We start from the raw sequence: 16,497 nt of genomic DNA on the forward strand, positions 1-16,497 counted from the left end.
CAGGACGACTATACGTCGTCACTGTGTTGTCTAGAACGTGGATCAACTCTTAATACACGTCACATACACACCAACACACTTGACAGTCTCCCCACCAGGTTTGATTAATTTGGCTCGTAACGCGTGTGAGCAGAGCTATCACCGGCATCCAGATGTTCCACAGCCCTTTTGTCTGCAACCCACACACACACACACACACACACACACTCTCTCTCTCTCTCTCATGCACAAACACATGCATGCCAGGTACACACCTGCTTTCATCCCCTCCCCTTCCCTCCAGTAGTGGAGGATGTGATGCAGTGTGCGGCGTGCTGCTGTTTTGATTATTTCTTCTTTGCCTCTCTCAGCTCTCTGTGAGCCGGGACTATCTGCTCCGCATCAGAAGAAACAAGTGTGTTTTCACAGAGGCTTGCAGAGATTGCATCAATGACTTAAGGGCCGTTATCAAAGGGAAAGAGCTGTTGTGTACATACAACGCACGAACACACTGGAGCACAAATGCACACACCTTCTCCTTGAGTGTAATCGCCACCAGTCGCCGCACACTCACCCAGCGCAGAGTGAGACGTCTGGAGGAGCAGCAGCGCACTCTCGCCCTCAGTGTGGCCAACCTCAGTGAGCTGATCACAGAGCTAACCTGCCTCCTCTGATACCACCTCCCAGCTTTTTACCACCCCCTAAACCGCGGGGGGGGGGGGGGGGGGGGGGGGGGGGGCAGAGAGGGAGTGATAGATGGGAGCCATTGAGGATGCAGATCTGAGCTGCGATAGCCACTTTATGGATGGAGAGCAGCAGGAAAGTTATGCAGCAGTGGATCAGTGATAGTCCTTCAGTCAGACCGGCTGCTGCTGCACCTACATCATTTCAAACACACAACAACTGACCACTTCCTGTTCACCACCTGCGATTTGGAGATTTCTTTCTCAGTCGACCAGAAAATGTTGCGGCATTTCTATATTTTAAACTGCTGTTCAAAACTGCAGCAGGAAGCGTTATGTAAAAATATTAGTTCATTTAATTTGTTATTTATGTTTTCAACTGATTATAATAGAAACAAATTAGACTCGCACACAAACAAATTAGGTCTTCACCAGGAAATAAACCCCGCCTCCTGGCCCAGCACCCAGTTAGGACCAGCTCCAAATTACAGTCTGTGTAATGGAGTTGGGAAGGATCTTGTTTTACTGCCACGGACGTTGGATCTTGTGGCAACTTTATCACAAGAAGAAATGTTTTGACAATTACTTTTTGGAATGTGATTCACAGATATTATCTCGTTAGGAGATTTTCATCTTCTGTTTATGGTCCAGTCGGCAACAGGTTTCAGCGTCGCAGCAGGAAGTGACAGGACGTAAAATTATTTCTACAAATTAGTAAAAACAGACAGATTATTTTTGGAATTATTTTCTATGACTTCAGATCAGGCCTCTCTTATAAATAATAATAATAATGCATAAATAATAATTTATGCATTTTAATTTATAGCCTTGAAGCATCCTCGTTTTTCTTTCCTTGTTACTTGGCGATATATAAAGTGTTCAATCTTGGGATTTGAGTTTCGGTGGCAGACCGACCCCTGTTGTGACTTTTATTAAACACACAGTTTGTAACTTCTGCCGCTTCTGTCTCTCAATCAAAACAATAAAAACATTAGACAGCGTTTGACGTCATGAAGGATTCCTTCAGTGTCAGTCATTCAGGAAGTTTTTACCAGCAGCTGATTTATTCACAGACGTCTCCTCCTCTCCATAACCATCAGACTGGGCGATTAAAACTGGTAGAAACAGAAAGAAGCAGTTCCACATGGACACAGCGGACACCAGGACGTCTCAGAGGGACATTTACTCAGCTTTTTTCTCTGATAACTTAAGACCCAGATGTCAAACGACTAAACTCTTTCATCCAGTTAAAAATACATCATTGAAAACAGCCAAGGTGTAAAACGTGTATCTTCAAAATGTGGCTTAAAACAGGCGACAACAACGCCGACGCACGCCAGGGGAAGTAACAGAGAGTTACCTCGATTAAAATCAAGGATAGGTTTGAAAATTGATGGAAACATTTGGGATACTGAAAGTATAAAAAAGATAGATATGATATGAAATTTTGGAAAAGTTACATATAACAACGTTCACTTTTGTCCAAATGTAGAAAAATATCTACAATTTTGAGAGATTTGTGAACAAAGTCAAAGTTGTTCCATAACAAAATCAAATGCATGGAAACAGCACAGTACTAACACATGCAAGCATAGTTCTGATATAGAAACATACACACGCATGCACAAACAAAGAGATGCTAGTTCAACCTCACACACACACACACACACACACACACACACACACACACACACAAACCCTCTGGGTGTTTGGATTTCTGAAGCACACGTCCCTGTTTTTAGCAGTTGGGGTTAATACGTCTCTGTATCTCAATAAGCAGCTTCAGTCTGTTCTCTGACGATCCGAGGAAAACACACATGATTAACATACCATAGTGTGTGTGTGTGTGTGTGTGTGTGTGTGTGTGTGTGTGTGTGTGTGTTTCTTAACCACAGATAAACACCGGGGCACAGACCCTCACTATCTGTTGAACGCACTGAGGTTAATCAGTGTGTTTGTTAGGGAGCAGTCGTACGAAGCTGATGACTTGACAGTAACATCTTGCTGCTTTATGAGCTTTATTGTTCCATGTGTATTTGCATTCTGAAGCCGCTGAAGCTTCCAGAGACTCTGCAGCTTTTAGATCCACCACAGAAATGATTAAGAATCCCTGAATACACACTGTTGTTTATGTCTGGGATGATTTAGAGACGAACTTGACGACAAACGTAGCGACACACATTTTCTCACATGTACAAACACACACTGAATCCAACGATGGTGTGTGTGTGTGTGTGTGTGTGTGTGTGTGTGTGTGAAGCAGAGCTTTAACACGAGTTACTTTATGCGACGTGTGAAGAGACTCATGCTAAACCACAGTCACGCCGCCATCTGTCCTCCAGTTGGTGCTGGGTCATGTTGAATCTGAATCAGAGCAGATCTCAGTCGTGGTTATGGATTAGTTTTAAGTGGTTGGTGAATGGTTAAATAATAATAATAATAATAGAAAAATCAAGTGAAGAAATGTACTCAAACAAAGGACATGCACACTGCTGCAGTTTCAGGGTGTCAGATTATTACTCAGCTGCATCAACTAGGCCGACCCCGCTCATCAGACGCCACATCAACACGTATCAACACCCAGAGCTCGTCACGTGTTTGTCACTTCTGTCACTGGAATCAGCTTTTTTTCCAGGACATTTGAGGTGATATACAACATTACTGTTATCATCTTTATATGACAGAGAATATATTAAAGGGGCTGTTTGTACGTTTTCTCAGCCGCCAAACATGGTGTCCTGTCGGGAGCGGGTGGTGGTGGTGGTGGTGGTGAGCGTCGCTTTACGAGCGCTTCAGGTTATTATACGTCTTCAGAGCAGATTGGAGGCCGCAGCGAGTCGCTATCGGAAAGCACAGACGACGTCACATGACTCGCAGCGAAGCTTGGATTGGCACGACACTTTCCCGTTTGAATCATGAAAAGACAGAGAAACTGTGAGAAACAGTTTGTCAAACGGAAACTACAGATTGTGCTTCATAGAAACTTGATTAAACATTTAAGAGCGTGAAGTTGACTTTCAGATTCTGGATGAATCAGGCAACTGCAGCTCGGACTCAGACGTCGGTCTGGCAAATCCAGGATAATGGCGGTTGTGGCTCCTGTGTATTGTAGAATGTTCCAAGCCAAACGGATGGAAAAAAAACATGCAATCTCAGAGACTCCTCATGAACCTTTGTAATGTTAAATTATCCAGGAGACCGTCGTGTTCCTTCAGTCTGATTGAGGGTATCGTTAAAAGAAAACGTTGAAGTTTGGGAATTTACAGTGGGGAAAAAAAAGAAAACCCTCCAAAACCAGCAGCTCCTCCAGTTTCTGTTTGCCAGTGAAGGTGTGATGTTGTCAACATGTGAAGAAATGTGAAAACACGAGACGGCGGCTGCACTTTTCACCTGAATAAATTTGGGTTAAAAAAATAAACGTAATAGTGACATTTCAAGCCTCCATTTTTGATTTGAACTCTTTTCCCTTGTCTTGTTAGTGAAAACAAATCCACCTGTATTGTCTGTGTGCGTGTGTGTGTGTGTGTGTGTGTGTGTGTGTGTGTGTGTGTGTGTGTGTGTGTGTGTGTGTGTGGAGAGCTCTGTAATTGGCACATAGTTAACGGGGTGTTTCTGAAGCCAACTGTAGGCCATGCTGAGTTGAGGGAAAAATAGGGCCATCATTATAGAGATGATAACTGAACATAGACAGTTAACGCGTGTGTGTGTGAGTTTGTGTGTGTGTATATGTGTGTGAGGGAGAGAGAGAGAGAGAGAGAGAGAGAGAGAGAGAGAGAGAGATTATACTAACAGACTGTGTGCTTTTGCTGGATGGATTGTGCGCAGCCAACGCTAGGGGCCAAACAAAGGAAAGTTGTTTATCCATCTTTGCTTTATGGACACTTCACTACTGCACAATGAGGCCACAATGGAAAGACACACACACACACACACACACACACAGAATACGGATACAGTTGTTATGTGGTTCATAGCCTTGGCACTTTGACAGGGAGTGTGTGTGACTCACTTACACTGTACATGACAGAGGGGATCGGCGTCATCGGCATCACCGTGTGGGGGTAGGACACGTGTGTGTGTGTGTATGAGTGTGTGTGTGTGTGTGTGTGTGTCTGTGTATGAGTGTACATAAAGAGCGACAGGTTTTACATGAAGTGGATGTGACACGTAGCCATGGGTGAGTGTGTCGTGTTGTGTGTGTGTGTGAGGCTGTGGAGGGCTGAGCGCAGGTGACAGTGTTTCCTGTGTGTGTTCATTCAAATGAAAACGTAGATGCTGTAAATTTTATTTACCTGAACAACAGAGAACCTGAACATTTACCTGTGACAGGCACAAAAGCCTTTATTCCTAATTCCCCGTTTTACATTTCATCATGTTTCAGTATCACATTCCTCTTTTCTTATCTGCTGCTGTTCTAATTTATGGCTGATTCTGTTTGCAGCGCTTTTATACAACCGAGTCATTACATATTCATTACTCTGCCACTCCGAGTTCCTCTGTTTAACATAAATGCTGTTCTTTTCTTTTCTCACATATTAATTCCTGCCATTTCAATTTAGTTTTTAAGTCTCTGCACGGACACTTTCACAGCTGCGCTTCAGTCCATGTGGACGAAGGACATAAACAAGCTTTAGTTCTGGTGTGTGTTCACAGCAGCTTTTTTACAAACACTGCAGGAGCTGCATGAAGCTCCGCAGACTGACGGTTAATTCATTTATACTCTGGCGCGTCATCCTGCGTGATCAGAACCACATGCTGAAAATCTCATTCTGGTGAGTGACAGCAGCTCGTGCAGCACTTCTCTGCACCGAAAGTGTCAGTTTGTCCTTTGTAATGAGTTCACGGAGAAATAAGTGATGAGCATTGTTGCGGTCACAGGTTATCTTCTATCATTCTGATTGGTTGGCAAACTTGAAGATTAGCCTGTCTGAGGGCGGGGAGGAGGGAGGAGGAGAGAGGTGAGTGATGCGCTGCTGCTTGGTTGAGACCTTCATCCCTGAAGTGCTCTGGTTTGGTTTTTGTCTCTGTGTGGTTGTTAACCTACCCACCATCACGGTGAGCGACGCCCGGTCGAGTGAGTGATGCCGCGGGGAGCTGGAGCTAACAGCAAATCATTTCTCCAGTTGTGTGAAACCAAGATGAGAAATTGTTTTGTCGCACTCAGTGAATAGTGAACGGCTCCTTCGGTCACTGCTTTCTCTCATGTGCTGGGACTTTTTAAGGACTGATCGGTTTCCAGCAGAACAACACATCAACATGCACTGAGATTTAGATTCTGTTGAAAGATTAAACTCACTTTTCCAAGCTTTTTCAAGGACCTAAACTGACACAAATTAGACCACAGGCCCCCACCTGAGAGGTTTTATCACAGAAAGTGTTTGAAATCCACAAACCAGAATAATCACACATTCTGTCACTGTGTTACTGATGCAATTACAGTGAAAATAAATGATTCACCTTTTTCCTGGGGACACCCAGGAACCCCCTCAAGGACCCCTGGGGGTCCCAGGACCCCACACACAACATAAAGGTACATTTTCATCACCTGGAGTGAAGAAATGTTCTTTTACAGGTAAAGACGAGCAGGTACAACAGTATCCCAGAGGGTACAGTGACGCACCCTGCTGGGGCACAGGTGGAGCGATGAAGCTGTACTTTAATTCTTTAGTGTGTACTACCAGTGCCGCCACAGCATTAACAGTAAAGACTGAAACTGACTGACAGCGCACCTGACTTCATTTACCACAGCAGACAGGTTAGGTGTGAAAGCAAAGAACACAATCCTCCCCTTTTCCTGGTTAACAGTGCCGACGGATGAAGTGACGTGGACGTGGTCATTTTATTCAGAAGCTGCCTTTTCTTGTCCATTTGAGACGTGTCTGTCATATTTGAATACGGGCAGTGTGTGTGTGTGTGTGTGTGTGTGTGTGTGTGTGTGTGTGTGAACATCAGAGAGAGAGAGAGGATGCAGTTACACAACCCGACACACACACAGATGAAGTCTTCCTGCCTCATTACCTCTTTTAGGATGTATCTGAAAAGCACAGCAACTACACACACACACACACACACACACACACACACACTCTATCACACCCACACAGAACCCACAAACCACACATCACGTCCTATTATTTACACTGAACCACAGCCTGACACTTAATGGAGACCCTCACAGGCAGGAAACACACTCAGGGAGAGATCGACTACCTGAGAACAGTCACACACGTCACACGTGCATGTGTGAGAAAATCAATCGAATGAAGCCGAGCGAAGCTCCAAAGTACAATAAACAAAACTAAAGCTCTCTGATCAATAAGCGGGAGCGGAGCTGCGTGCAGAGAGCGAGCTGACAGGCGGTGGGAGGGTGTAAGTTGATTATCTGCGAGCTCGGGGATTATCCCTCGTCATTCTTCCTCTGTGGTGAACCCTCATCACCTGGAGAAGACGTCACCCAACACACAGAGCTCACCTGCACAGACTGCTATCAAGGATTCATCATCTGAGGTGAACAACTATTTCTGTCCTCTTGTGTCTCTCCGTCCTCTCCTCCATGTCTCAATTTCTTTGTTGCTCTCTATTTTGTTTCCACCCATCCCTCCATCTCTCCCTCCTCGGGCTGGTAGGGGCAGCAGGGAGGTTCAGGTTTCAGATTGCTGCCATGACAGTGACATCAAGGCTGCGCCAAGCGAACAGTGCTTCTAATCATCAGAGAGAGAGAGAGGGAGAGAGAGAGAGAGAGGGAGAGAGGGAGAGAAAGAGGGGCTACTGGTGGTGAAACACAGATCGTCCACGTGCAAACACTCACAAAAGCAAACAGAGGTACTAACACTGTTTGAACTGGCACTGCATGTGTGTGTGTGTGTGTGTCTGTGTGTGTGACGCATGGCTCAGCAAGGCAGTGTGTTTGTCAGTCATATCACAGAGAGCACAGCTGTCCCAAACCTGCCAGCGTCACCTGACATCTTCATCCGGGCAGCCTCCACCCGAAACCCTCCACCCATCCCAGTCACCTTGATCAGGAGGGAGATCACATATCAGGTCTGTATCTCAGTGCATGTTGATACTGCATACACACACACACACACACACATACACACCACACATACACACACACACACACACAGATCCAAAATAATCCCCAAAGACTCAAAGTGTGACTCGACTTCATCCTGTACACTGGGACAATATGTCTATTGAGAAATTACAGTGTAGTGGCAAATTTAACAGTTGAATAGTTTGAAAGATTTCATCCTCCTCTAAATACACAAGGTAACAACAGCAGCAAATCACACTATCCCTTAAATGTGAGCTGCTTCGTGCAGTGGATGGACAGCCAGCCCACTAACTGCACTTCTTTAAAGACCCCCTCCCATGTAAATCCAGTGTTTTATTGAGGCAATGACAGTCTCATAAACACAGATTCAGACAGCCAGGGTCACAGGTCACAAACCTCAGGAACCAATCCTGTCAGCTTGTAAATACACCTGAAACCTTGTCAGTGGAGAGAGAGAGGGAGTTAGCATTAGCACACCCGCTAATGCTGTGTCAGCCACTGCCAGTTACAAGCTAACAAACAGCATAAACAAATACAAGATGCTAACTGCGCTTCTGATCCGTCTGCTAGTCTCTGGTTCTGGTCTCAGACTCCTCATCTGAGTCTGGGTCTGACTGAGGCTCAAACATGAGGCTGAGTCTCTCTGATGTTTCCTCCTCTAACCATCTTGATGCTCTCTGCTCTTTCACCTGTCCACCTGGAGCAGGCAGGTGGTGGGCGGGGCTAAAGGCCTGATCCAGGTTTCTCAATCAGGAAATGAGCTTCAGACCCAGTTTTCTATTTTTCACTTTTTATCGGTGAAAACCAAGTGAAACAAAACATGAATCACAGCAGAAGATTTAAAACATGTCTGGAGGAAGTTCAAGGCTTCAAACTGAGTGACTCTATGAGGGTTTGACTGTAGTATGAATGGAACTGGTGAAAATTATACAGCATTTGCTCTTTAACAATAAACATGCATTTCTAAATAAGATAAAGTTTAGCATTAGTTCAGGCACGGAAGTTATTTTAAAGTCACATGTTCCATAAACCCTCCAACCACACGCCGTACATCCACGGCCGCTCCCTCACACCAGCCCCATACGAACATCTGACACTCAGTCAGTCTGCACACGACAACACTGAGGTCTGAGTCCCGCCGCCTGCTCTCAGAAATTTCATTCCCTCCGCCTCGCCAGCCTACGTCTGTATTAGCATTTAGATGTGCTCTATGTAACTTTGAGTGTTTCTTATAATGTCTTCAGGTTCATTAAACGTTGTGTATCTCGTCGTGTAACTTGCTCTGATTTGTTCCAGAGCCACAACACCAAACTGAAACGCATAATGTTGCAACACATGGTTGAAACCTGCGCACTGGATGACTGTATGTTAAAGTGAACTCAGTGTTGGTCCGTAGCCGCAGAAGAAGAAGAACAGCTCAGATTTTGAAATCAGCCCGACTGAGCGTTGACTTAAACAGAAAAGGTTCTGTGCATGGTGCTGAATAAAAAGCTGCGGGGGGGGGGCAGGTGTATCATCATTATTTATCAGCACCTTATGACTTCTCTCACACACCTGGGTTCAGGTATGAGAGAGCTGCAGGCACACACACACACACACACACACACACACACACACACAGACACACACACACGCAGCACTATGCACTGCAACAAAGCGTAAACACATTCCTGCACAGAAACATTTCTGCAGACACACAACAACCGGACACATTTTGAAAGATAATTATAAAAGTTGATGTTGGGAAACTTCTCTCACTGCTATTAAATCACTGATCAGCCGCCTGCTGAGCACAGCAGCCCTTGAATCTGCTAAAACAAGTCAGGCCTGTGAAGCGGTACAGTTGGATTCCCACTCCAGAGCAGACGTTAATTACACTGGATCCCTCTAATAGAGTCACGCCGCACCAATTAAAGACAACAGAGACACAGCGCGGACGTACAGAGCTCATTACTCACGCAAACACCACAGTTCTCACGGGACAAAGAGATTAATGGCACTCTTCTTATACAGCGCATACATATGGTTCGTGTGACGACGGGGAAAACACGAGCACGGGATGCCTTTGCAGAGAAAACAATAAAAGAGAAGAGAATCTTCTTCAGTGGAGGGGCAGGACAACACACATTTCAATTTCAGAGAATCTCAAAGATTCTTGGGGGTGATCGCACAAAGGCGTTGTGAGGGAGGGTGTGGGCGGGAGGAAGATGAAGAGGCAACGGAGGGCGAGGAGGGAACAAAAGGAAGAGTTGAAAGAAACAGCAGAGGCACAGAGGATGAGAGGGAGACGTATTCTTGAAAATTGCATGCGTAACATTTTCCTGTTGCATCTCTCTTTAAAGCACAAGTAAGACACTGTGGTGATAATTGCATCCACGCTCTTGCTGTCAGAGTTTCTGTTCTCCCTGAATATCGCCTCATTGCCTTCCTCTTCCTGTCCGTCCGCCTCTGAAATAGCAGTCGACATGCGGTCACTGAGTGGAGCCCTGCTGTTGCGAAGACAGAGCAGAAATCACAATCAGGTCCCGAGACGGGGGAAAACATCTCTCCCCTCTCACTGAAGGCCTTTCAGTCGACTGAGGCTGTTTGTTCCTCCCGGAGCGTGTGACAGGCTGTAATTCAGTTTTAGGACAGAAAAGCCTGACACTGCTGCTCAGCAGCAAACTTTCTCTTTCTTACTTCAGATTATTTCTCTTAGGATTAGATGAATCCACCCGGTCATTCGAAGCGCTGTTTGTCCGTGCGACCTCTCATCGGGGTCACTGACTTCCTCTGGCCTGTGCGTGTGCAGGCTGCGTTCAACAGCCTGGCTATAAAAGGCAAAGCAGAGGCCATAGAGGGATTAGGACCTCAGCGTCGGTTCTGTTTCCCATTAAAAGTCTTATCTGCACCACAGAGACCCCTGTGTGTCCAACCAGCTGTATATAATTCTACATCAAATCTGTAAATCTGTCAAAAACCATCATGGTGCCAATTTTCTTTTATTCATTGTGGGGCTATATTTTATGAGAATAATGTCGATGCCCTAGTTTTAATCTATTTTATTTTGCATTATATTCTTTATTACTGTTTTATTCATGTGCTTTATTAATAAAACACCAACTTATATGACTATTCTTTTCTTCTCTCCTTCAGGGACCAGTGAAGCTCTTCCTGACTGCAAAGATTCTGTGGATATGACTATTCTGTTTAATTATATTTTAATTCTTTTGAACTTTACCAATAAAAATCATAAAAAATTAATAAAATATGAATAAAATAAAAAAGAAATGAAAAGGAAGGATCCATTGGCAAATAATCTCACCATATGAAAATGTATAAAAATGGAAAATTTTCATTGTGTAATAATAAGAATAAGTGTTTTACTGTCAGTTTCATGGGAGTAAATACAGTTTCTCTACAGGGAAATAAGCCATGTGTTTGTGTTCACTGCTGCAGTGAACTGTTAGGACCATGTTTGATGACATCATGTCACATGGGCACAGAGAGCAATGTTTAGTCTCCTCACAACTACAGCTACAGCTGCTGTTGCTGGTGTCACAGGGTCAGGCCGACTACTACTAATAAACACAAAGGACAGCTGAGGCTGAGAGTAATATGCTTACATTTACAGGTATTTCCTTGTAGACCAAAGTATTCAGCCAGTTTGATTTATCTAGATGAGAAGGTGAAGCTCCATCCAGTGTAAAGGTCTGTGTGATTATAGATCAGGTCTAGGTTCTATATTATATATATATTTTATATATCAGGGCTTCTGGAACTTTGTGATGTGCCTAACAAAGCAGTCACCAAGCCCCGCCCACCTCGACCCACCATCCAACACTTGCAGGTGTGTTTACCTGAAATCTGCTGTATTTTTATTGGATCCTTCAGAAAACAGTGAGCCAATCAGAAGAGAGGCTCAGAGCCTCCTCTCTTCTGATTGGCCCACCGACCTGTTGTTACTAGAGCTCCAGAGAACCACAAATATATCTTTTTATGAATCAATACTTCAAATAAAACGCAGAAGAAGAAAATGTGGAGCTTATTACAGTTCCTCCTGAGGGGACTAAGTGTCTTATTTTCAAGCTGCCACTATATTCAGAATTAATGTTTGTTGATGGCAGCGGGGAAAACATCAAAACAGAACAGAAATATTACCAAAAATAAATCAGATCTCCTTTAGAGGAAAAAAATAAATCTCTTCTGAGTTTCCGTGCTGCGGCTGAGTTGAACATTGTGAGCCCGTGCAGATGTGTGCTGGCTCTGTGTGCTCCTGCTCTCCCCTGTGCGCGGTGACAGATTGAGGGTGCTGGGACACTCTGGGGACCGATGACGTCTCCTGCTCCCGTTGCTCCTGCTGAACGTCTGCTGCCCTCTCAGATACAGGCTGCGCTCTGCCACCGGCAACAGGGGGGAAAAAAGGAGGCGGCACGGGTTCGCAAAATGTTACACTCGCCCTCTTTTCTCTCCGTCTGTCTGCTTTAGTTTCCCTCATTTGTCTCTCTTATTTGTCTTCTCACAAGAGACGACTTGTATCACATAGATGTCCCCTGTCTGAGAAGCTTTGCTCCCCTGCTTTAAATTGCTTCTTTGTGACAAAGAGAAAGAGGAGCAATTTGCAGCCACTCTCCACACCTCATCGCAAGAGGTGCAAAAAAAAGAGGAAGACTTGCAAGCAACTGACCTTTTTCACAAAATGTGCATTCTGTCATAAAATCTACAGCGTGGAGCTGGATGTCTAATCTTGAAGCAAGATTCACACAATCCTGGCAACTCATGGATTCAAATCCAGATGATGAGTTTTGATTATTCATCAGAAATTCCAAAGAAATGATGTTAAGAAAAGCTCTGAAGATGAGCACTATTCAGCCGCATTAGTCTGACGAGTAAACAATGACAGCCTGGGTTTCTCAAACTCTGCCAAAAATATACTTTTCTCTTCATACTTCCCGTCTCCCTGACATGCTTTAGTTAGAAGTTGCGAGCCAGGGGAATTCCAGCCATGATGAAAGAGTGCAGCTAACTCCAGAGTAAACAGGGTTAGACCGAACCAAGAGACCCGAGAGACAAGAGAAATCATTAATGCATCAAAGGCTGTCAAAAGAATACAGTCTGGAAGTCTGAAAGTGTAAACACAGCAGATGGCGAGCATCTCATCCTTGGATGGGCGATTCAGCCCCGCTGACACAGTATTAGCCCCCACTGAGGTTGTTTGTATCTGCCTGTCAGTGAGAGGGGATAATGGGCAAAATAGCTGCACGGATTATGAGATTAGGCTGTGAAGTCTCGACAACAAGAGCTGTGATTAATAGAAACCCAACACCTCATCACAAAAGAAAAATCATTATAACTGTTACTAGACTCATCGTCCCTGAAGGAAAACGCTGCTTCATACGACTTGTGTTTTATCGTTGTTTCCACCGTCATGTCCGTCGCTTCTGATAAAACTCAGCTCACTGCTGAAATCTGCGCACACACACACACACACACACACACGCACACACACACACACACAAACAGATGCAGACATTTAAACCTGCAACAAACTCAGCTGCTGATTTAGGTAAAATAAAAATATATAAAACTATTAGACACAATAACATATAATCTGATATCTCCTTCCTTCGTGGTGTTTACTGAATATCTTGTCAGTGATGCGTCATATTCGACCTATCTAACAGTCTACTCTCACACACCTGTGTCATGTGGTGCAGAAGAGGACCATCAAACTGAAGCTAAAGAGCTAAACTATAGACTGTTCAAATACATCCGATACTCAGGAGAGAAATATAATATAAAAGAATTCATCAGCCGTCTTTCTACGCATTCTGGATTTATGAATTGAACACACGTGAACCTTATGGATTTACTGAAACACAAGATTTCGGTTCTTTACTGTGAGGTGAATATTCTCACTCATGGAGCGAGAGACAGGATGCAGCATGAGGTGAGAGGGACAGGTGCATGTTCTGAAAGCAAAGGGGCGACACAGTTATCTTCACACACCAACATGACATAACAACATATCCAAGGATATCATTCTCTCCAAGAAGAAGAAAAAAGATGCACCTCGTATCTCCAGAACCCGAGAATGATCACGTTTTTAAGTTTTCTTCGAAGTGATCCAGTTCTCATGGGTACGGTGCAAACAGCAGCTGCTAAAAGCTAATTCAGCAAACTTTTAATGATGCCAGTTTGCCAAAATGTGTGGGCTAAAAAAGCAGGCGTCAAGTTGGGGTCATGGGGGCTGCAGCTGTGAGGTTCGTCTGAGTGTCAGACTTTGAAAACACCTGATTTAAGGTTAAGAAATGTGTGTTTCTGCACCATTACTCTGCTACACGTCGCATCAGTTTGTAACAGCATGAAGCAGCAACATCAGGACAATAAGGTAGATGTTCACCCATCAGGTCTAATACTAGGAGAGAACAGTGTTTTTAACACCAACAGGAATTATGTGGAAAATTACAAAAACATTATGGAAGATTCAATAGATATGTGTGGTTGTGGTTGCAGCAGTCAGACCTCAGCACACAGAGGAGAGGTTTGTTTGGGAGAGAGTATCCGCAGACATGACTGAACACAGAGCAGTGTTTTGTCAAAGAGGCGTTTAGTGAACATTTAGTTTCCCTGTGACGACCGAGCCGGTGTCCACGGCAAAAACTACACAATCAAAGAGACAAAAGAGGGTGTGGTTGAGAAATATGTCTGGCAGGGTGATCCCATCTTATTCATACTTCACTTCCTGCCCGGCAGCCTCGTTTGACCCCACAGTCACACGGTGAGAGGAGGGAAAGGAACAAGAGGGGCTGGTGGGGGAGACCAGGCTATAAGCTGTTTGGTTCCAGACTGGCTGCTCACTCCATCCGTCTTCCTCCCCTGTCTGTCTGCTCCTGTGAGATGTTTTCTTTAAACTGTAATCAGAACGGGGCGAGCGAGGTGAGGGATGTGCTGGGACAGAGAGAGAGAGAGAGAGACGGGCAGATCCCTCTCTATCCTCTCCACCTCTGGTGTGTTTTCTTCTTTGCTGTTACAGATTAGATCACAGGCTTGAGAGCATCCATCCCATCAGCAGATCAATCAACAAGAGTCATGTGAGCACGCATAAAAAGACACGTGTGTGTGTGTGTTTTACATGATTGTACAAGCATAATTTCATTTCATAGAGGGCCGCTATCGTGGAGAGCAAACACATTTTCTTTACCTCACTTGAACTCGTAGTTTAAGAGGTCACGGGCGCGGGGGGGGGGGCACATTAATATAAACACCACAAAATAGGGCTTTTATTTTGAAACAATCCAATGTTTTCATTCATTCATTCATTTTCACGCTTTGAAACTTAAATATAAGGCAGAAAATAACTATTATCTTCATTCTACATTATTTAATTACACTGATCGCTTCATTCTTTGGGCTCAGATCAAAACACGAGTCACCGCCTTGTGGTTGTATCCCTCCGCCAACCAGCCAAGTTGCAGGACATATGGTCACAGTCTCTCCTTCATGAGTTTGTGTTGAATAATGCTGTTTTTGCAGAACATTATGATGTCACTGTGAAGTTAACCTTCGACCTTTTGGATATAAAATGTTATCACTTAGATACAAACTAGACATTTGTATTAAATTGTGTCATAATTACCATATTACTTCTTCGGTTATGGCCAAAAACTTGTTTTGTGAGGTCACTGGGACTTTGACCTTTGACCTTTGACCACCAAAATCTAATCAGTTCATCTTTGAATTCAGGTGCCAAATTTGAAGGTTTTCCCTTGAGGAGCAGATGGGAGATATTGCTTCAGAGACATCGCCTTCATGAGAATGTGACTGACGTTCAGACGACAGGAAAACAAGAAGCCTCCGGTCCAGGCTGTCGAGCCCAGGGGAACATAGTCAACAGTCCAACACTGAAATCTATTCAGTTTATAATTATACGAAATATCTTCCTCAGTTTAAAAGTTTTTAATCAAACAGACATCAGCGCCCAAATCCATACTGGAGGTCACATGTCACTTTCATAGTAAAACATCTTCACACACCTCGAGCTGCAGATCAATAACATGGGACAAGTGGATCAGCAGGTGAAAACATGAGGACAGATTTCATTACAAAAATGGTTGATGAAATCAATAGATATAGCATGTGTGTGTGTGTGTGTGTGTGTGTGTGTGTGTGTGTGTATGTGTTAGTGCTTGAGGTCTCCTCCTGAATACTGATTTGAGCTCTACCTTCATAGTGAGATATGAGACATGCACATATCATATCCTCTTCCCCGGCAGAGCCACAGATACATATCTTCAGGACCAACAACAAAGGTGTGTGTGTGTGTGTGTGTGTGTGTGTGTGCATATACATGTGCTATATATAAGCCAGACAGAGCGAATATTGCACCTGTATGTGTGTGAACCACTCATATGTCTATTTGCCCGTTGGTGTGAGAGAGAGTGTGTTTGATTTAAGGAAGCACCAACTGTATGTGGGGCTCTGGGGGGTCAGTACAGGAATGTAAGTGTGTGTGTGTGCGTGTGTGTGTGTGTGTGTGTGTGTGTGTGTGTGTGTGTGTGTGTGTGTGTGTGTGTCAAGGGCATGCACCTGTGAGTACATCTTTTTCATAATGATGTAGAGGTATGTCAGAAATGTTTGAAACTTACTCATTGTTCATCAAAATACACGCACACACACACACACACACCTGTGGTCTGAGGGGCAGACAGACGTGTCTCACCTTCACATACTGAACATGTGTAAACAGCTGTGTGTAGCACATCAGCACCACATATAAGACTGAGTGATGCAGAGTTC

The 16,497-nt window shown here is 44.3% G+C and overlaps 1 protein-coding gene and 1 long non-coding RNA gene across 2 annotated transcripts in view; one reads left to right on the forward strand and one right to left on the reverse strand.

The window, feature by feature from the left end:
* Positions 1 to 16,497, reverse strand: part of lhfpl7 (LHFPL tetraspan subfamily member 7) — a 94,945-nt gene that overhangs the window by 41,760 nt on the left and 36,688 nt on the right. The window lies entirely within an intron of this gene.
* On the forward strand, positions 6,977 to 11,659 carry LOC147818445 (uncharacterized). The gene is made up of 3 exons (XR_015437956.1): positions 6,977 to 7,169; positions 7,557 to 7,703; positions 10,855 to 11,659. It is a non-coding gene; the product is annotated as an uncharacterized LOC147818445 (long non-coding RNA).

This window comes from Seriola lalandi, unplaced genomic scaffold, assembly GCF_002814215.2.
Source record: "Seriola lalandi dorsalis isolate HSWRI2012SDOR001 ecotype SW California unplaced genomic scaffold, Sedor1 jcf7180002054581, whole genome shotgun sequence".
Lineage (NCBI taxonomy): Eukaryota > Metazoa > Chordata > Actinopteri > Carangiformes > Carangidae > Seriola > Seriola lalandi.